This window comes from Crinia signifera, chromosome 6, assembly GCF_055691185.1.
Source record: "Crinia signifera chromosome 6, ASM5569118v1, whole genome shotgun sequence".
NCBI classification, from domain to species: domain Eukaryota; kingdom Metazoa; phylum Chordata; class Amphibia; order Anura; family Myobatrachidae; genus Crinia; species Crinia signifera.
The window spans coordinates 53,463,446-53,485,644 of record NC_139222.1 but is presented as its reverse complement, the minus strand read 5'-3'; positions in this window follow the sequence as shown (position 1 = coordinate 53,485,644).

Here is a 22,199-nt window from a genome sequence, read left to right as displayed (position 1 = left end):
GGTATCGTAGAAATCACCTTTTAAAGACGCACATTTTTGGCCCCCCAAAAATGGGCATTTCAAATGAGAAATGAGTCCAATGAACAAAATCGGGTGAATAAGTATGCATTTCAGGGGTGAGTTAGCAGGTTATTGGGGAAGTAAGTCCTGATATTTTTGGAGGTTGCAGGGGCCACTACACCATTCAAAATAGGCAGGCTTTAGCAAATGCAGTTAGGCCCTGTAGGATGATTTTAGCTAAAAAGTGCCCAAAACACTCAAACGGGCTAGTATCTGGGAAGGAAAAACATGGGAAACATAACTTAGACACCAAATGATACACTGTATGCCATGTTTCCAAATTTTTATGCACAGTGGTTACAGCATGAAGCGAATGCATGTGAAAATACAAAGGTGCATTGCATTAAACAAGTCCAATGAGCGTCCCAAAATGGCCGGCCTGCCTGCTTTCATCCATCAATTGTTCTAAATTTTTCATTACCCAATGAGCTGAGGTGGAGTCTTAGCCAGTGGTACCATCAGGGAGGTGTGTAAAGCACTTTAGGCTATACAGCCAATCAGCTGCCAGCTTCCATCTGTCAATCAAATACAGCAGCCAATCAGAAAGCTGCCCATTGATCAGCAGGCCCTTTATGACATCACAGACAGACCCTCAGAACTATCTGTGCATGTCTAATGGCTGGCTTTCAGTTGGGCGGGTGGGTGGCAGAGGGAGGGGATGTCTGTCTCGTTTCTCCTGAAAATTGAGGTTTTTCTGCGTTTACGGGAAAAGTTGAGGTCCGACGCGCAAAAGTGGGGTATCGTAAAAATCACCTTTTAAAGACGCACATTTCTGGCCCCCCAAAAATGGGCATTTCAAATGAGAAATGAGTCCAATGAACAAAATAGGGTGAATAAGTATGTATTTCAGGGGTGAGTTAGCAGGTTATTGGGGAAGTAAGTCCTGATATTTTTGGAGGTTGCAGGGGCCACTACACCATTCAAAATAGGAAGGCTTTAGCAAATGCAGTTAGGCCTTGTAGGATGATTTTAGCTAAAAAGTGCCCCAAACACTCAAACGGGCTAGTATCTGGGAAGGAAAAACATGGGAAACATGACTTAGACACCAAATGATACACTGTATGCCATGTTTCCAAATTTTTATGCACAGTGGTTACAGCATGAAGCGAATGCATGTGAAAATACAAAGGTGCATTGCATTAAACAAGTCCAATGAGCGTCCCAAAATGGCCGGCCTGCTTTCATCCATTAATTGTTCTAAATTTTTCATTACCCAATGAGCTGAGGTGGAGTCTTAGCCAGTGGTACCATCAGGGAGGTGTGTAAAGCACTTTAGGCTAGACAGCCAATCAGCTGCCAGCTTCCATCTGTCAATTAAATACAGCAGCCAATCAGAAAGCTGCCCATTGATCAGCAGGCCCTTTATGACATCACAGACAGACCCTCAGAACTATCTGTGCATGTCTAATGGCTGGCTTTCAGTTGGGCGGGTGGGTGGCAGAGGGAGGGGATGTCTGTCTCGTTTCTCCTGAAAATTGCGGTTTTTCTGCGTTTACGGGAAAAGTTGAGGTCCGACGCGCAAAAGTGGGGTATCGTAGAAATGACCTTTTAAAGACGCACAATTCTTGCCCCCCCAAAAATGGGCATTTCAAATGAGAAATGAGTCCAATTAACAAAATAGGGTGAATAAGTATGTATTTAAGGGGTGAGTTAGCAGGTTATTGGGGAAGTAAATCCTGATATTTTTGGAGGTTGCAGGGGCCACTAGACCATTCAAAATAGGCAGGCTTTAGCATATGCAGTTAAGCCCCGTATGATGATTTTAGCTAAAAAGTGCCCCAAACACTCAAACGGGCTAGTATCTGGGAAGGAAAAACATGGGAAACATGACTTAGACACCAAATGATACACTGTATGCCATGTTTCCAGTTTTTATGCACAGTGGTTACAGCATGAAGCGAATGCATGTGAAAATACAAAGGTGCATTGCATTAAACAAGTCCAATGAGCGTCCCAAAATGGCCGGCCTGCCTGCTTTCATCCATCAATTGTTCTAAATTTTTCATTACCCAATGAGCTGAGGTGGAGTCTTAGCCAGTGGTACCATCAGGGAGGTGTGTAAAGCACTTTAGGCTAGACAGCCAATCAGCTGCCAGCTTCCATCTGTCAATCAAATACAGCAGCCAATCAGAAAGCTGCCCATTGATCAGCAGGCCCTTTATGACATCACAGACAGACCCTCAGAACTATCTGTGCATGTCTAATGGCTGGCTGTCAGTTGGGCGGGTGGGTGGCAGAGGGAGGGGATGTCTGTCTCGTTTCTCCTGAAAATTGCGGTTTTTCTGCGTTTACGGGAAAAGTTGAGGTCCGATGCGCAAAAGTGGGGTCTCGTAGAAATCACCTTTTAAAGACGCACATTTCTGGCCCCCCAAAAATGGTCATTTCAAATGAGAAATGAGTCCAATGAACAAAATAGGGTGAATAAGTATGTATTTCAGGGGTGAGTTAGCAGGCTATTGGGGAAGTAAGTCCTGATATTTTTGGAGGTTGCAGGGGCCACTAGACCATTCAAAATAGGCAGGCTTTAGCATATGCAGTTAGGCCCCGTAGGATGATTTTAGCTAAAAAGTGCCCCAAACACTCAAACGGGCTAGTATCTGGGAAGGAAAAACATGGGAAACATGACTTAGACACCAAATGATACACTGTATGCCATGTTTCCAAATTTTTATGCACAGTGGTTAAAGCATGAAGTGAATGCATGTGAAAATACAAAGGTGCATTGCATTAAACAAGTCCAATGAGCATCCCAAAATGGCCGGCCTGCCTGCTTTCATCCATCAATTGTTCTAAATTTTTCATTACCCAATGAGCTGAGGTGGAGTCTTAGCCAGTGGTACCATCAGGGAGGTGTGTAAAGCACTTTAGGCTAGACAGCCAATCAGCTGCCAGCTTCCATCTGTCAATCAAATACAGCAGCCAATCAGAAAGCTGCCCATTAATCAGCAGGCCCTTTATGACATCACAGACAGACCCTCAGAACTATCTGTGCATGTCTAATGGCTGTCTTTCAGTTGGGCGGGTGGGTGGCAGAGGGAGGGGATGTCTGTCTCGTTTCTCCTGAAACTTGCGGTTTTTCTGCGTTTACGGGAAAAGTTGAGGTCCGACGCGCAAAAGTGGGGTATCGTAGAAATCACCATTTAAAGACGCACATTTCTGGCCCCCCAAAAATGGGCATTTCAAATGAGAAATGAGTCCAATGAACAAAATAGGGTGAATAAGTATGTATTTCAGGGGTGAATTAGCAGGTTATTGGGGAAGTAAATCCTGATATTTTTGGAGGTTGCAGGGGCCACTACACCATTCAAAATAGGCAGGCTTTAGCATATGCAGTTAGGCCCTGTAGGATGATTTTAGCTAAAAAGTGCCCCAAACACTCAAAAGTGCTTGTATCTGGGAAGGGAAATTATGGGAAACATGACTTAGACACCAAATGATACACTGTATGCCATGTTTCCAAATTTTTATGCACAGTGGTTACAGCATGAAGCGAATGCATGTGAATATACAAAGGTGCATTGCATTAAACAAGTCCACTGAGCGTCCCAAAATGGCCGGCCTGCCTGCTTTCATCCATCAATTGTTCTAAATTTTTCATTACCCAATGAGCTGAGGTGGAGTCTTAGCCAGTGGTACCATCAGGGAGGTGTGTAAAGCACGTTAGGCTAGACAGCCAATCAGCTGCCAGCTTCCATCTGTCAATCAAATACAGCAGCCAATCAGAAAGCTGCCCATTGATCAGCAGGCCCTTTATGACATCACAGACAGACCCTCAGAACTATCTGTGCATGTCTAATGGCTGGCTGTCAGTTGGGCGGGTGGGTGGCAGAGGGAGGGGATGTCTGTCTCGTTTCTCATGAAAATTGCGGTTTTTCTGCGTTTACGGGAAAAGTTGAGGTCCGACGCGCAAAAGTGGGGTCTCGTAGAAATCACCTTTTAAAGACGCACATTTCTGGCCCCCAAAAAATGGGCATTTCAAATGAGAAATGAGTTCAATTAACAAAATAGGGTGAATAAGTATGTATTTCAGGGGTGAGTTAGCAGGCTATTGGGGAAGTAAATCCTGATATTTTTGGAGGTTGCAGGGACCACTAGACCATTCAAAATAGGCAGGCTTTAGCATATGCAGTTAGGCCCTGTAGGATGATTTTAGCTAAAAAGTGCCCCAAACACTCAAACGGGCTTGTATCTGGGAAGGGAAAATATGGGAAACATGACTTAGACACCAAATGATACACTGTATGCCATGTTTCCAAATTTTTATGCACAGTGGTTACAGCATGAAGCGAATGCATGTGAAAATACAAAGGTGCATTGCATTAAACAAGTCCAATGAGCGTCCCAAAATGGCCTGCCTGCCTGCTTTCATCCATCAATTGTTCTAAATTTTTCATTACCCAATGAGCTGAGGTGGAGTCTTAGCCAGTGGTACCATCAGGGAGGTGTGTAAAGCACTTTAGGCTATACAGCCAATCAGCTGCCAGCTTCCATCTGTCAATCAAATACAGCAGCCAATCAGAAAGCTGCCCATTGATCAGCAGGCCCTTTATGACATCACAGACAGACCCTCAGAACTATCTGTGCATGTCTAATGGCTGGCTTTCAGTTGGGCGGGTGGGTGGCAGAGGGAGGGGATGTCTGTCTCGTTTCTCCTGAAAATTGTGGTTTTTCTGCGTTTACAGGAAAAGTTGAGGTCCGACGCGCAAAAGTGGGGTATCGTAGAAATCACCTTTTAAAGACGCACATTTCTGGCCCCCCAAAAATGGGCATTTCAAATGAGAAATGAGTCCAATGAACAAAATAGCGTGAATAAGTATGTATTTCAGGGGTGCGTTAGCAGGTTATTGGGGAAGTAAGTCCTGATATTTTTGGAGGTTGCAGGGGCCACTAGACCATTCAAAATAGGCAGGCTTTAGCATATGCAGTTAGGCCCTGTAGGATGATTTTAGCTAAAAAGTGCCCCAAACACTCAAATGGGCTTGTATCTGGGAAGGGAAAATATGGGAAACATGACTTAGACACCAAATGATACACTATATGCCATGTTTCAAAATTTTTTTGCACAGTGGTTACAGCATGAAGCGAATGCATGTGAAAATACAAAGGTGCATTGCATTAAACAAGTCCAATGAGCGTCCCAAAATGGCCGGCCTGCCTGCTTTCATCCATCAATTGTTCTAAATTTTTCATTACCCAATGAGCTGAGGTGGAGTCTTAGCCAGTGGTACCATCAGGGAGGTGTGTAAAGCACTTTAGGCTAGACAGCCAATCAGCTGCCAGCTTCCATCTGTCAATCAAATACAGCAGCCAATCAGAAAGCTGCCCATTAATCAGCAGGCCCTTTATGACATCACAGACAGACCCTCAGAACTATCTGTGCATGTCTAATGGCTGGCTGTCAGTTGGGCGGGTGGGTGGCAGAGGGTGGGGATGTCTGTCTCGTTTCTCCTGAAAATTGCGGTTTTTCTGCGTTTACGGGAAAAGTTGAGGTCCGACGCGCAAAAATGGGGTATCGTAGAAATCACCTTTTAAAGACGCACATTTCTGGCTCCCCAAAAATGGGCTTTTCAAATGAGAAATGAGTCCAATTAACAAAATAGAGTGAATAAGTATGTATTTCAGGGGTGAGTTAGCAGGTTATTGGGGAAGTAAGTCCTGATATTTTTGGAGGTTGCAGGGGCCACTACACCATTCAAAATAGGCAGGCTTTAGAATATGCAGTTAGGCCCTGTAGGATGATTTTAGCTAAAAAGTGCCCCAAACACTCAAACGGGCTTGTATCTGGGAAGGGAAAATATGGGAAACATGACTTAGACACCAAATGATACACTGTATGCCCTGTTTCCAAATTTTTATGCACAGTGGTTACAGCATGAAGCGAATGCATGTGAATATACAAAGGTGCATTGCATTAAACAAGTCCACTGAGCGTCCCAAAATGGCCGGCCTGCCTGCTTTCATCCATCAATTGTTCTAAATTTTTCATTACCCAATGAGCTGAGGTGGAGTCTTAGCCAGTGGTACCATCAGGGAGGTGTGTAAAGCACTTTAGGCTAGACAGCCAATCAGCTGCCAGCTTCCATCTGTCAATCAAATACAGCAGCCAATCAGAAAGCTGCCCATTGATCAGCAGGCCCTTTATGACATCACAGACAGACCCTCAGAACTATCTGTGCATGTCTAATGGCTGGCTGTCAGTTGGGCGGGTGGGTGGCAGAGGGAGGGGATGTCTGTCTCGTTTCTCCTGAAAATTGCGTTTTTTCTGCGTTTACGGGAAAAGTTGAGGTCCGACGCGCAAAAGTGGGGTATCGTAGAAATCACCTTTTAAAGACGCACATTTCTGGCCCCCCTAAAATGGGCATTTCAAATGAGAAATGAGTCCAATTAACAAAATAGGGTGAATAAGTATGTATTTCAGGGGTGAGTTAGCAGGTTATTGGGGAAGTAAATCCTGATATTTTTGGAGGTTGCAGGGGCCACTAGACCATTCAAAATAGGCAGGCTTTAGCATATGCAGTTAGGCCCAGTAGGATGATTTTAGCTAAAAAGTGCCCCAAACACTCAAATGGGCTAGTATCTGGGAAGGAAAAACATGGGAAACATGACTTAGACACCAAATGATGCACTGTATGCCATGTTTCCAAATTTTTATGCACAGTGGTTACAGCATGAAGCGAATGCATGTGAAAATACAAAGGTGCATTGCATTAAACAAGTCCAATGAGCGTCCCAAAATAGCCGGCCTGCCTGCTTTCATCCATTAATTGTTCTAAATTTTTCAAAACCCAATGAGCTGAGGTGGAGTCTTAGCCAGTGGTACCATCAGGGAGGTGTGTAAAGCACTTTAGGCTAGACAGCCAATCAGCTGCCAGCTTCCATCTGTCAATCAAATACAGCAGCTAATCAGAAAGCTGCCCATTGATCATCAGGCCCTTTATGACATCACAGACAGACCCTCAGAACTATCTGTGCATGTCTAATGGCTGGCTTTCAGTTGGGCGGGTGGGTGGCAGAGGGAGGGGATGTCTGTCTCGTTTCTCCTGAAAATTGCGGTTTTTCTGCGTTTACGGGAAAAGTTGAGGTCCGACGCGCAAAAGTGGGGTATCGTAGAAATCACCTTTTAAAGACGCACATTTCTGGCCCCCCAAAAATGGGCATTTCAAATGAGAAATGAGTCCAATGAACAAAATAGGGTGAATAAGTATGTATTTCAGGGGTGAGTTAGCAGGTTATTGGGGAAGTAAGTCCTGATATTTTTGGAGGTTGCAGGGGCCACTAGACCATTCAAAATAGGCAGGCTTTAGCATATGCAGTTAGGCCCTGTAGGATGATTTTAGCTAAAAAGTGCCACAAACACTCAAACGGGCTAGTATCTGGGAAGGAAAAACATGGGAAACATGACTTAGACACCAAATGATACACTGTATGCCATGTTTCCAAATTTTTATGCACAGTGGTTACAGCATGAAGCGAATGCATGTGAAAATACAAAGGTGCATTGCATTAAACAAGTCCAATGAGCGTCCCAAAATGGCCGGCCTGCCTGCTTTCATCCATTAATTGTTCTAAATTTTTCATAACCCAATGAGCTGAGGTGGAGTCTTAGCCAGTGGTACCATCAGGGAGGTGTGTAAAGCACTTTAGGCTAGACAGCCAATCAGCTGCCAGCTTCCATCTGTCAATCAAATACAGCAGCTAATCAGAAAGCTGCCCATTGATCAGCAGGCCCTTTATGACATCACAGACAGACCCTCAGAACTATCTGTGCATGTCTAATGGCTGGCTTTCAGTTGGGCGGGTGGGTGGCAGAGGGAGGGGATGTCTGTCTCGTTTCTCCTGAAAATTGCGTTTTTTCTGCGTTTATGGGAAAAGTTGAGGTCCGACGCGCAAAAGTGGGGTATCGTAGAAATCACCTTTTAAAGACGCACATTTCTGGCCCCCCAAAAATGGGCATTTCAAATGAGAAATGAGTCCAATGAACAAAATAGGGTGAATAAGTATGTATTTCAGGGGTGAGTTAGCAGGTTATTGGGGAAGTAAGTCCTGATATTTTTGGAGGTTGCAGGGGCCACTACACCATTCAAAATAGGCAGGCTTTAGCATATGCAGTTAGGCCCTGTAGGATGATTTTAGCAAAAAAGTGCCCCAAACACTCAAACGGGCTTGTATCTGGGAAGGGAAAATATGGGAAACATGACTTAGACACCAAATGATACACTGTATGCCATGTTTCCAAATTTTTATGCACAGTGGTTACAGCATGAAGCGAATGCATGTGAATATACAAAGGTGCATTGCATCAAACAAGTCCACTGAGCGTCCCAAAATGGCCGGCCTGCCTGCTTTCATCCATCAATTGTTCTAAATTTTTCATTACCCAATGAGCTGAGGTGGAGTCTTAGCCAGTGGTACCATCAGGGAGGTGTGTAAAGCACTTTAGGCTAGACAGCCAATCAGCTGCCAGCTTCCATCTGTCAATCAAATACAGCAGCCAATCAGAAAGCTGCCCATTAATCAGCAGGCCCTTTATGACATCACAGACAGACCCTCAGAACTATCTGTGCATGTCTAATGGCTGGCTTTCAGTTGGGCGGGTGGGTGGCAGAGGGAGGGGATGTCTGTCTCGTTTCTCCTGAAAATTGCGGTTTTTCTGCATTTACGGGAAAGTTGAGGTCCGACGTGCAAAAGTGGGGTATCGTAGAAATCACCTTTTAAAGACACACATTTCTGGCCCCCCAAAAATGGGCATTTCAAATGAGAAATGAGTCCAATGAACAAAATAGGGTGAATAAGTATGTATTTCAGGGGAGAGTTAGCAGGTTATTGGGGAAGAAAATCCTGATATTTTTGGAGGTTGCAGGGGCCACTAGACCATTCAAAATAGGCAGGCTTTAGCATATGCAGTTAGGCCCTGTAGGATGATTTTAGCTAAAAAGTGCCCCAAACACTCAAACGGGCTTGTATCTGGGAAGGGAAAATATGGGAAACATGACTTAGACACCGAATGATACACTGTATGCCATGTTTCCAAATTTTTATGCACAGTGGTTACAGCATGAAGCGAATGCATGTGAATATACAAAGGTGCATTGCATTAAACAAGTCCAATGAGCGTCCCAAAATGTCCGGCCTGCCTGCTTTCATCCATCAATTGTTCTAAATTTTTCATTACCCAATGAGCTGAGGTGGAGTCTTAACCAGTGGTACCATCAGGGAGGTGTGTAAAGCAGTTTAGGCTAGACAGCCAATCAGCTGCCAGCTTCCATCTGTCAATCAAATACAGCAGCCAATTTGAAAGCTGCCCAATGATCAGCAGGCCCTTTATGACATCACAGACAGACCCTCAGAACTATCTGTGCATGTCTAATGGCTGGCTGTCAGTTGGGCGGGTGGGTGGCAGAGGGAGGGGATGTCTGTCTCGTTTCTCCTGAAAATTGCGGTTTTTCTGCGTTTACGGGAAAAGTTGAGGTCCGACGCGCAAAAGTGGGGTATCGTAGAAATCACCTTTTAACCCCTTCCTGACAGAGCCAGTTTTTGCGTTCCTGACAGAGCCCTTTTTTTCAAATCTGACATGTCTCACTTAAGTGGGGATAACTTTTTTTTGCTTTTACTTATCCCAGTGATTTTGAGATTGTTTTTTCGTGACACATTGTACTTCAAATTAGTGGTAAATTTGGGTCAATACAGTCTGTGTTTTTTTGTGAAAAATACCAAAATGTCGTAAAAAAATGGAAAATTTAGCAATTTGCAAAATGTTAAATTTTCTGCTTGTGAGACAAATAATCATACCACTCAAAATAGTTAATAACTAACATAGACCATATGTCTACTTTATGTTGACATCATTATTTCAACTTCCTTTTAATTTTTTTGGACACTAGGAGGCTTACAATATGAATAGCAAATTCTCAAATTTTCAAGAAAATTTCAAACACTGATTTTTTTAGGGACCAGTTCAGTTCTGATGTGACTTTGAGGGACTTGTATGTGAGACACCCCCATAAATGATACCATTTCAAAAACTGCACCCCTCACAGTATTCAAAACAGCATTTTGAAAGTTTGTTAACCCTTTAGGTGTTTCACAGGAATTAAAACAAAGTGTAGGTGAAATTTCAAAATTTCATTTTTTTTGCAGATTTGCAATTTGAATACATTTTTCTAAGGAACACAGTACATTTTACTAGAGAAATGTGACTAAAAATTGATTCCCCCAATTCTTTTGTTTTCATAAATATCCTATATGTGGCCCTAGTGTGCACGTTGACCAAACCACAGGCTTCATAATAGAAGGAGCACCTACTTGATTTTGGAGCCTCCTTTTTATGAGATTATTTTTTAGGCACCATGTAGGTTTCTAGGCACCATAAGATGCTAAAATTTAGGAACCCCCCCACAAGTGACCCCATTTTGCAAACTACACCCCTCAGGGAATTCATCTAGGGGTATAGTGTACATTTCAAACCCCCAGGGGTTTCACCAATTGTGGTACAACTGGGCAGTGAAAATGAAAAATTAAATTTTTTACACAAAAATGCAGTTCTGGCTCAAAATTTTTCATTTTCAGAAGGTATGAAGGAGAAAAAGCACCCCAAAATATGTGCCCCAATTTCTCCCGAGTACGGCAATGCCTCACATGTGACAAAAAAATACCAGTTGGGTGCATGGCAGGACTCAGAAGGGAAGGAGTGATTTTTGGATTTTGCAGCTCAGATTCTGGTGGAATTTTGGTGGGTGCTATGTCGCATTAGCAAGACCCCCCAAGCACCAATACAGTGGAACCCCCCCACAAATGACCCCATTTTGCAAACTACACCCCTCAGGGAATTCATCTAGGGGTATAGTGTACATTTCAAACCCCCAGGGGTTTCACCAATTTTGATACAACTGGGCAGTAAAAATGAAAAATTACATTTTTTTACACAAAAATGCAGTTCTGGCTCAAAATTTTTCATTTTCAGAAGGTATGAAGGAGAAAAAGCACCCCAAAATCTGTGCCCCAATTTCTCCCGAGTACGGCAATGCCTCACATGTGACCAAAAAATACCAGTTGGGTGCATGGCAGGACTCAGAAGGGAAGGAGTGATTTTTGGATTTTGCAGCACAGATTTTGGTGGAATGAATGGTGGGTGCTATGTTGCACCAATACAGTGGAACCCCCCCACAAGTCACCCCATTTTGCAAAGTACACCCCTCAGGGAATTCATCTAGGGGTATAGTGTACATTTCAAACCCCCAGGGGTTTCACCAATTTTGATACAAGTGGGCAGTGAAAATGAAAAATTACATTTCTTTACACAAAAATGCAGTTCTGGCTCAAAATTTTTCATTTTCAGAAGGTATGAAGGAGAAAAAGCACCCCAAAATATGTGCCCCAATTTCTCCCGAGTACGGCAATGCCTCACATGTGACCAAAAAATACCAGTTGGGTGCATGGCAGGACTCAGAAGGGAAGGAGTGATTTTTGGATTTTGCAGCTCAGATTCTGGTGGAATTTTGGTGGGTGCTATGTCGCATTAGCAAGACCCCCCAAGCACCAATACAGTGGAACCCCCCCACAAGTGACCCCATTTTGCAAACTACACCCCTCAGGGAATTCATCTAGGGGTATAGTGTACATTTCAAACCCCCAGGGGTTTCACCAATTTTGATACAACTGGGCAGTGAAAATGAAAAATTAAATTTTTTTACACAAAAATGCAGTTCTGGCTCAAAATTTTTCATTTTCAGAAGGTATGAAGGAGAAAAAGCACCCCAAAATATGTGCCCCAATTTCTCCCGAGTACGGCAATGCCTCACATGTGACCAAAAAATACCAGTTGGGTGCATGGCAGGACTCAGAAGGGAAGGAGTGATTTTTGGATTTTGCAGCTCAGATTCTGGTGGAATTTTGGTGGGTGCTATGTCGCATTAGCAAGACCCCCCAAGCACCAATACAGTGGAACCCCCCCACAAGTGACCCCATTTTGCAAACTACACCCCTCAGGGAATTCATCTAGGGGTATAGTGTACATTTCAAACCCCCAGGGGTTTCACCAATTTTGATACAAGTGGGCAGTGAAAATGAAAAATTACATTTTTTTACACAAAAATGCAGTTCTGGCTCAAAATTTTTCATTTTCAGAAGGTATGAAGGAGAAAAAGCACCCCAAAATCTGTGCCCCAATTTCTTCCGAGTACGGCAATGCCTCACATGTGACCAAAAAATACCAGTTGGGTGCATGGCAGGACTCAGAAGGGAAGGAGTGATTTTTGGATTTTGCAGCTCAGATTCTGGTGGAATTTTGGTGGGTGCTATGTCGCATTAGCAAGACCCCCCAAGCACCAATACAGTGGAACCCCCCCACAAGTGACCCCATTTTGCAAACTACACCCCTCAGGGAATTCATCTAGGGGTATAGTGTACATTTCAAACCCCCAGGGGTTTCACCAATTTTGATACAAGTGGGCAGTGAAAATGAAAAATTACATTTTTTTACACAAAAATGCAGTTCTGGCTCAAAATTTTTCATTTTCAGAAGGTATGAAGGAGAAAAAGCACCCCAAAATCTGTGCCCCAATTTCTCCCGAGTACGGCAATGCCTCACATGTGACCAAAAAATACCAGTTGGGTGCATGGCAGGACTCAGAAGGCAAGGAGTGATTTTGGGATTTTGCAGCACAGATTTTGGTGGAATGAATGGTGGGTGCTATGTTGCACCAATACAGTGGAACCCCCCAACAAGTCACCCCATTTTGCAAACTACACCCCTCAGGGAATTGATCTAGGGGTATAGTGTACATTTCAAACCCCCAGGGGTTTCACCAATTTTGATACAAATGGGCAGTGAAAATGAAAAATTACATTTTTTTACACAAAAATGCAGTTCTGGCTCAAAATTTTTCATTTTCAGAAGGAATGAAGGAGACAAAGCACCCCAAAATGTGCCCCAATTTCTCCCGAGTACGGCAATGCCTCATGTGTGACCAAAAAGTGGCAGGACTCAGAAGGGAAGGAGTGATATTTGGATTTTGCAGCACAAATTCTGGTGGAATGATGGTGGGTGCTATGTCGCATTAGCAAGACCCCCAAAGCACCAATACAGTGGAACCCCCCCACAAGTGACCCCATTTTGCAAACTACACCCCTCAGGGAATTCATCTAGGGGTATAGTGTACATTTCAAACCCAAAGGGGTTTCACCAATTTTGATACAAGTGGGCAGTGAAAATGAAAAATTACATTTTTTTACACAAAAATGCAGTTCTGGCTCAAAATTTTTCATTTTCAGAAGGTATGAAGGAGAAAAAGCACCTCAAAATATGTGCCCCAATTTCTCCCGAGTATGGCAATGCCTCATATGTGACCAAAAAATACCAGTTGGGTGCATGGCAGGACTCAGAAGGGAAGGAGTGATTTTTGGATTTTGCAGCTCAGATTCTGGTGGAATGTTGGTGGGTGCTATGTGGCATTAGCAAGACCCCCGAAGCACGGTGAAATGATGAACCTAATAATCCATAGATGTGTGGTATATTTTAAAACACTCCTTTATACATAGGCCGGGTTTGTCGGGGCAAGTTTCACAGTGGAAAATAGTTTCCTTTCTTATTCCCTTTTTATAGCAAACTTTGCACCTTTTTTGTGTCCTGCCCTTTCTTGCAGTGGAGGGGATTTCGTTCGGAAAATGCTGCCCTGGTACAATACGGGGGCCAGTACTAGAAGTACTGGGGCCCTCTGCCTGCTGGTTCCCAAATACTAGGCCCTTTATGACTTCCTCTTGAAAGTGCATAAATGTCCCCCTCTGGCCGGTAGAACGGAATAGCACGTAAGCGTTATACAGTGCCATCTAGATGATATACACAGCCAGCTTCTTGTACCAGATTTTTGTTTTCCGCAGGGCACTGTACGGCTTCAGTACCTGATCTGAAAGATCCACTCCGCCCATGTACCTATTGTAATCCAGGATACAATTAGGTTTTGAGGTGTGGGTACTGGTACCTCGTACAGGGACGGAGGTGGTACTGTCTCCGTGAATTGTTGTCAGTATAAGGACATCCCTCTTGTCCTTATATTTGACCAACAACATATTTTCGGTGCATATTCCCCTGCTTTCACCCCTTCTCATTACTTGGGCAATGTGCGTTTTTGGGAGGCCTCTTTGGTTCTTGCGCACAGTACCGCAAGCTGCTGTACCTCTTGAACCAAGGGCCTTAAACAGGGGGATGCTAGTGTAAAAGTTATCCACATAGAGGTGATAACCTTTATCCAGGAAGGGGTGCACTAAATCCCAGACAATTTTTCCACTAACACCTACGAGGGAGGGGGGGCATTCTGGCGGTTCAATTCTTGAATCCTTCCCTTCATATACCCTAAACCTGTGAGTGTACCCTGAGGTGCTTTCACACAGCTTATACATTTTTATGCCATACCTTGCCCTCTTACTGGGAAGGTACTGGCGGAATTTAACCCTTCCTTTAAAATGTATAAGGGACTCGTCTATGCAAATGAATTTATCTGGGATGTACATCTCTTCAAATTTGGCACTGAAATGATCAATGACCGGCCTGACTTTGAATAGCCGGTCAAAGGTGGGATCATCTCTGGGTGGGCACTGTGCATTATCGTTGTAATGCAAAAATTTAAGGATCGTCTCAAATCGAGCCCGGGGCATGGCCATACGGTAAAATGGGGTGCTGTACAGAACATCTGTACTCCAATATTGCCTAATTTCTGGCTTTTTTACTATGCCCATATGAAACACCAGACCCCAAAACGTCATCATCTCTACTGCATCTACAGGGGTCCACCTAGCAAATGATGACGTGGGGTTTTGAGCAATAAACTGCTGGGCATATAAATTAGTTTGGTCCACCATTAAATTTATAAAATCATCAGAGAAAAATAATTTGAAAAAGTCAATTTCTCTGAGACCTGTGGAATCAAATTGGATTCCTGGCATGGCCAAAAACTCAGGAGCCTGGGGCTCAAAATTGTCTGGTGGTGGGGTCCATACGAGATCAATTATTGGGGGGGGGGTCTCAGCTGCTCTACGGGGGCGTCTTTGAGGGGGTCCCTCATCACCAGAGGAGGAAGAGGAGCTTAAGGCGAATCCTTCAAATTCCCCGCTTGCATCACTGGCTGTGTCAGAGTCAGAAGCAAGCAGGGCATATGCCTCCTCCACTGAATACATTCTTCTGGATGACTGGGATGACATTTGGGATGACATTTGGGATGCCATTTTTATTTTTGTGTTACTGGTAGTGAAATGTTTCAACACGTGTATAGTGTAGGGGGGGGTACAAACTTTATTTGAACCAGGGGGGTATGTAGTGTGTAGTGTGTATGTAGTGCAGAAAAAAAAAAAATACTTTATACAAAAAGGGGTTAAAAAAAAAAAAAAAAAAGGTCCTGCGCCAAAAATTGAGCACAGATGTTGGTCAGTAACGTCCGTCACTGAACAGCGCTCAAAGGCAACAGGAATTTGATAAAAAAAAAAAAAAATAGATCAACCCTGTACCGAAAAAGATGATCAGTGATGTACGTCACTGATCAGCGCACAGCGGCCACAGGACACCCCCAAAATCACAGTGTGTGTAAAAAAAAAATTAAAAAAAGACCCCACAGCACACACAAAAAAAAAAAAGGTGATCAGTGATGCGACACTGATTACCAGTGAGGGGCAGCAGGTGCACAACCTTTGGTGCAACTGACAGTGCAACTGGCAGGTATATATAAAAAAAAAAAAAACCTCTGCACCCCTAAAAAGTTGCTGATCACCTCAGATATAGTGATCAGCACAAAAGGCGGGGGCAGCAGACACAAAATTTAGCACTCTCTATCACTCTCTGTCACTATCTCTCTCTATCTCTCTCTATCTCTCTCTATCTCTCTCTATCTCTCTCTATCTCACTATCTATCACTCTATGACACTGCAGCAGCAGCACTGACAGTTATATATATGAAAAATAACCCCTGCACCCCCAAAAAGTTGCTGGGGGTGCACAAAAGGGGGGCAGCAGACAAAATATAGCAGTCTCTATCACTCTCTGTCACTATCTCTCTCTATCTCTCTATCTCTCACTATCTATCACTCTATGACACTGCAGCAGGTATATATATATATATAAAAAATACCCTGCGCCCCCAAAAAGTTGCTGATCAGTTAATTTATACTGATCAGCACAAAAGGGGGGGCAGCAGTCAGTTATATAAAAAATATATAGCACGATCTGTCACTATCTCTCTATCTCTCTCTATCTCTCTCTCTCTATCTCTCTCTATCTCTCTATCTATAACTCTATTACACTGCAGCAGCACAAAATATAGCACTCTCTGTCACTAGGCCTCTCTATCTCTCTCTCTCTATCTCTCTCTCTCTCTAACTCGATGACACTGCAGCAGCACAACACAGCACAACACAGCACAGGATGTCACAAGATGAAGCAAGATCCCAAGCAGTGATCAGCTAAGTATTGAGCAAGGTTCTGGTCAGTAAATGGCGACAGCTGGGCACGGTGACCGCACTGCACGCTATTCCAGACCGGAATGGCGTCTGCAGTGTAGTCCCCGTTAGTTTAAAACCCCCTCCATGGCTGTGATTGGTCCGTCGGTCCGACGGACCAATCACGGCCTTTGGGGGCGGGCGGGGTGAGGTGGGGTGACACCAGTGTCACCCTTACACCCCGCGGTGATTGGTGCTGTACTTTACAGCACCAATCACCTCCGATCCCGTGTCACCGGCGAACGTTATTCGCCGGTGACACAGAAAACGCTGTAATTGGCTGTTCACACTGAACAGCCAATCACAGCGATCGCCGACGGGGGGGCGGCATCGCAGCCCCCCCTGGGCATGCAGGGACATGTCTGCTGTCAGGGACAGCAGACATCGTCCCTCTGTCACTGTGTCTCTAGACGCAGTGACAGTTAGAAGCCATGACGTATATATACGTCATGTGTCGGGAAGTACTTCCCGGCCATGACGTATATATACGTCAAATGTCGGGAAGGGGTTAAAGACGCACATTTCTGGCCCCCCAAAAATGGGCATTTCAAATGAGAAATGAGTCCAATTAAAAAAATAGGGTGAATAAGTATGTATTTCAGGGGTGAGTTAGCAGGTTATTGGGGAATAGGGAGGCCAATCCCGGGATCGGGATCGGCGGGATCCCGGGATTTTGGCCTAAAAAAGGCGGGATTTCAATCCCGGGATTGAGCCTTCCAATCCCGGGATTGCGGGATTAGTGCCCGATAGTAATTTACCGGCAGACAGCAGTGTGGCTGATAGGAACAGTGAGTGTGCTGTAGCGGCATCATGGCGGTGGCCGGGCTGCGCAGCGTGACCCCTGACATCACGTCACGCTGCACAGCCCGGCCGCCGTCATACCGCTATAGCACACTGTTCTGTACTAGGTTGCCTGGCCACACACCTGCCCGCTGTGCAGCTCATCCTCCCTGGCTGCCCGCTGTGCAGCTCGCCCTACCTGGCCGCCGGCTTGCTTCAGATGTTCCTGCAACTGCCTGTCACCACCTCAATGTAAGTGACAGTGCAGTGCAGGCAGGGGGATAGTGGTTTGGGATTATTCTGCTTATAATTGATTAACGGTGTGGGCAGTTTGGGGGGGATGGGGACAGCTGTGTGGTTTTTTTTTGTATCAGGGAGGCCAATCCCGGGATCCCGGGAATCCCGGGATTGAGCATTTTTCAATCCCGAATCCCGGGATTGAAAAAATGCCCCGGGATTGGCAACCCTATTGGGGAAGTAAGTCCTGATATTTTTGGAGGTTGCAGGGGCCACTAGACTATTCAAAATAGGCAGGCTTTAGCATATGCAGTTAGGCCCTGTAGGATGATTTTAGCTAAAAAGCAGCGGGCAGCGGCAGTCTGGTGGGCAGCAGGCAGCGTGGGACGCCGACAGGTGTGTGCTGTAATGGCGCCGGGAGGCCGGTGCCACCATCTTGGTTAAGGGCAAATAGCAGATTGGCCCAGGTCTGAGGTTTCCGCCCATACTGACCTGACAGCCAATGGCAGCCGCCCTCTTGGGATATACGGGATCTGCCTAGGGCTGTTCAGTGTCAGTACAAAGAGTCTCCCGAGGCGTTCACAGCTCCCAGCTGACTCCGGCTCTCTGACTCACCTCTCCTGACCTTGGTGCCTTGCTCGTGCTCTGTGCTGGTCTAGGCTACTGCTGCCAGTTCTCTCCACAGTCTGGCCTCTGCCTGTATCCCTGAGCTTCCTGGCCTAGCTCTTCAAGTCTCCTGCTTCCAAGCAATTCTGCAATCTTCATTTCATCATTCATCTTCTTCCAGTCTTCAAGGATCCTTCATTTACCATCAAGTACATTCTCTTTCCGGATCCTCTAATTCTTCAAGACCCCTGCATGTCGTCCTGTGCTATTGAACTGTCATTATTCAAATGAACTTTCTTCTTCTAAAAGTGCTGGCTCAAGTATTATTTACCACTAACTGCCACTTAAAGAAAGTATTCAAGTGTGTATTGTTTCCATTGATGAATTCTATTATTAAACCTGCACGATTTAATCCTTCCTCCTCTGGTCCGCCTCCGGTTGCTACACACCACACGACTTCATCCAGCCCTTCAGTTGTGACAGTTTGTACTGACCCAATGGAGTCGGGTGTTGAACAGGCTTCCATGGCGGACGTCTTTTAAAGCATCGTGGCTCGTCTTGAACAAGTGGAAACTACCCAACGCCAAGTGTCTCAATTTCTTCAGGCCTTGTCCCCGCCCCAGGCGGCTCCCTCAGTGTCGGTGGCTCCCGCACCAGTGATTCCAGTTCCTGTTTCTACAACAGGATCCGTAGTTCCTCATCACATGCAACTACCAACTCCCAGCAAGTTTGATGGTTCGCCAAAGGGATGCCGTGGGTTCCTGAACCAATGTGATGTTCATTTCACCCTGCAGTCGTCTCACTTCCCAACCTCCAAGGCAAAGGTGGCATATATTGTGTCTCTCCTGGCAGGGTCAGCTCTGGACTGGGTGTCCCCTCTCTGGGAACGCTATGACCCCCTGCTCAATGACTATGAAGCTTTCATTACCTCTTTCCGTCGCATCTTCGACGAACCTGGCAGAGTTTCTTCTGCGGCCACTGAAATCCTGAGGATTCGCCAGGGTAGCCGATCTGTGGGACAGTATGTTGTGCAGTTGCAGACCCTGTCCTCTAAATTAAAATGGAACGAAGAGGCTTTTGTCTCCGCCTTCTGGAATGGGCTGGCAGGTCGTATCAAGGATGAATTAGCTACTCGTGACTTTCCTGCTACCTTGGCCGAGCTCATCTCCCTGTGCAACAAAGTAGATCTACGGATGCAGGAGCGCCAACTAGAGAGAAACCGCTCCGATCGCCTCTGCCCTCGCTTTACCACCAATGTTGTTCCCGCTCCTAGATCAGGTTCTTCCACAACTACACCCCCTGATGAACCCATGCAGATCAATCGCTCTCGGCTCTCCTTGGAAGAAAAGTCCCGTAGACGACGGGAGAATCTTTGCATGTACTGCGGTTCTTCCGCCCATTTGCAGTCCTCTTGTCCATTGCGTCCGGGAAACGGACGCTCCTAACCTCCTAGAGGGAGGCCCGGTTAGGAGTCCTGCTTTCATCTCCCCCCTCAACTGTTTCCACCATTCCAGTTACCCTTGTGTGTCCTCAAGGGAAAATCAAAGTCCAGGCCCTATTGGATTGCGGAGCGGCAGGAAACTTTCTTTCTTCATCCTTCGTCTTTCAACACTCCTTGACAGTACAACCCTTGGTCCATCCCCTGGTTCTCACTGCAGTGGATGGGAGTCGTATTTGTAGTGGGCAAATCACCCTTCAAACCAATCCAGTGACAGTGCTAGTTGGTGCTTTACATCAAGAGACTCTAGAGTTTTTAGTCCTTCCTCAGTCATCACACCAGATGGTCCTGGGCCTACCATGGCTCGCTAAACACAATCCTCATATTGATTGGACCAGCATGGAGATCAAAGCATGGGGTACGAACTGTCTAACCACTTGCATGCCTCGTATCCTTCCACTTAATCAAATTAATCCTAAAGAAGGAGGCCCCAGTCTTCCATCTTCACCAGCTTCACCCATGTCTATACCCACACTATACCATTCTTTTTCTGATGTATTCAGCAAGGGAGGTGCCGATACTCTGCCCCCTCATCGTCCTTGGGACTGTCCGATAGAGTTGATACCCGGGAAGTTCCCACCGAGGGGCCATATCTACCCCTTATCTCTACCCGAGACCAAGGCTATGTCTGACTACATTAGTGAGAACTTGAATAAAGGCTTCATTTGTCCATCCACTTCGCCAGCCGGAGCGGGGTTTTTCTTCGTAAAAAAGAAAGATGGAACTCTCCGGCCATGTATCGACTATAGGGGTCTAAACAATATCACTGTCAAGAACCGCTACCCATTACCCCTCATCACCGAACTCTTCGATAAGATCAGAGGGGCTTCTATTTTTACCAAACTGGATCTGAGAGGGGCGTACAACTTGATCCGAATTCGTTCCGGTGACGAGTGGAAAACAGCTTTCAACACCCGAGATGGCCACTACGAATACCTGGTGATGATATTTGGTCTTTGCAATGCCCCGGCCGTCTTCCAACAGTTTGTAAACTACATATTTCGGGACTTACTGTATCATTTCGTCGTGGTGTATCTCGATGATATCCTCATCTTCTCCCCTAACCTCCATCTCCATCGTCAAACCGTCTCTGAAGTCCTGCGGCGTCTACGCCAAAATCAATTATTCTGCAAGCTAGACAAGTGCGTTTTCGAGGTCACTTCCATTCCATTCCTTGGCCACATCCTCACCAGCACTGGGATAGAGATGGACCCAGAGAAAGTAAGAGCCATCCTTGACTGGACAGCGCCTACCACGCTCAAAGGCATCCAGAGGTTCCTGGGCTTCTCAAATTATTATCGTCGCTTCATCCGGGACTTCTCCACCCTTGCTGCACCCCTTACTGCTCTAACCCGTAAGGGAGTAGATCCAAGTCAGTGGCCATCCGAAGCCTCTCTAGCCTTCCAACAACTAAAGAATGCGTTTGTCTCCGCTCCAATTCTTCTTCAGCCAAATCTCGACAAACCCTTCATTCTCGAGGTGGACGCATCCTCAGAGGGAGTCGGGGCAATCTTGTCGCAGAAAGGGGAGGACCAGGAACTTCACCCTTGTGCCTTCTACTCCAAGAAGTTTCTTCCAGCAGAGAAGAATTACCCCATTGGGGAGCAAGAGTTACTGGCAGTCAAGTCAGCGTTGGAGGAGTGGCGGTACCTCCTGGAGGGGGCACGACATAAGATCACTGTATACTCTGACCATAAGAATCTCTCTTTTCTCAAGCATGCCCAATGCCTTACTGCTCGTCAAGCCCGCTGGGCCATGTTCTTCGAACGATTTGATTTCCAGATCAGATTCAGACCCGGGTCGATGAATGCCAAGGCCGATGCTCTTTCACGCTCTTTTGAGACTCCGGCAGACCTTGAGACTCCTCCTCGACCAATCCTCGATCCTCTGGTTTTTGCTCAAGTTACGGTCCAAACTTCACCTCCTCCGGGCAAAACCTTTGTTCCCCTCAATCTTCCCAAGAGAGTGCTGTCCTGGGCACACGCTACCCGTTTCGCAGGACATACTAGTGCACAGAAGACCCTAATGTTTCTATTACGTTCATATTGGTGGCCCACCATTCATCGAGATGTAACCAGCTTTGTCGCCTCCTGTGTAAAGTGCGCCCAGCATAAGTCCTCCAGAACATCTCCTGCCGGTCCTCTTCTACCTCTAGCCATACCCACAGAACCATGGTCCCACTTGTCTATGGACTTTATCTGCGAACTTCCTCCCTCCAAAGGGCATACGGTAATCTGGGTGGTAGTTGACCGGTTCTCAAAAATGGTGCACTTCTTCCCATTGAAAGGCCTCCCATCCGCTCCAGTTTTGGCTCAGCTCTTCATTTCCACAATCTTCAAACTCCATGGGTTGCCCAAAGAGATTATATCTGACCGTGGAGTGCAGTTTGTTGCAAAGTTTTGGAGGGCCCTCTGTTCCGCTGTACAGGTCAAACTCAAGTTCTCCACCGCTTTCCACCCACAAACCAATGGGCAGACGGAACGTGTCAACCAAGACTTGGAAGCCTTCATTCGCTTATTCATCTCTTCTTCTCAAGACG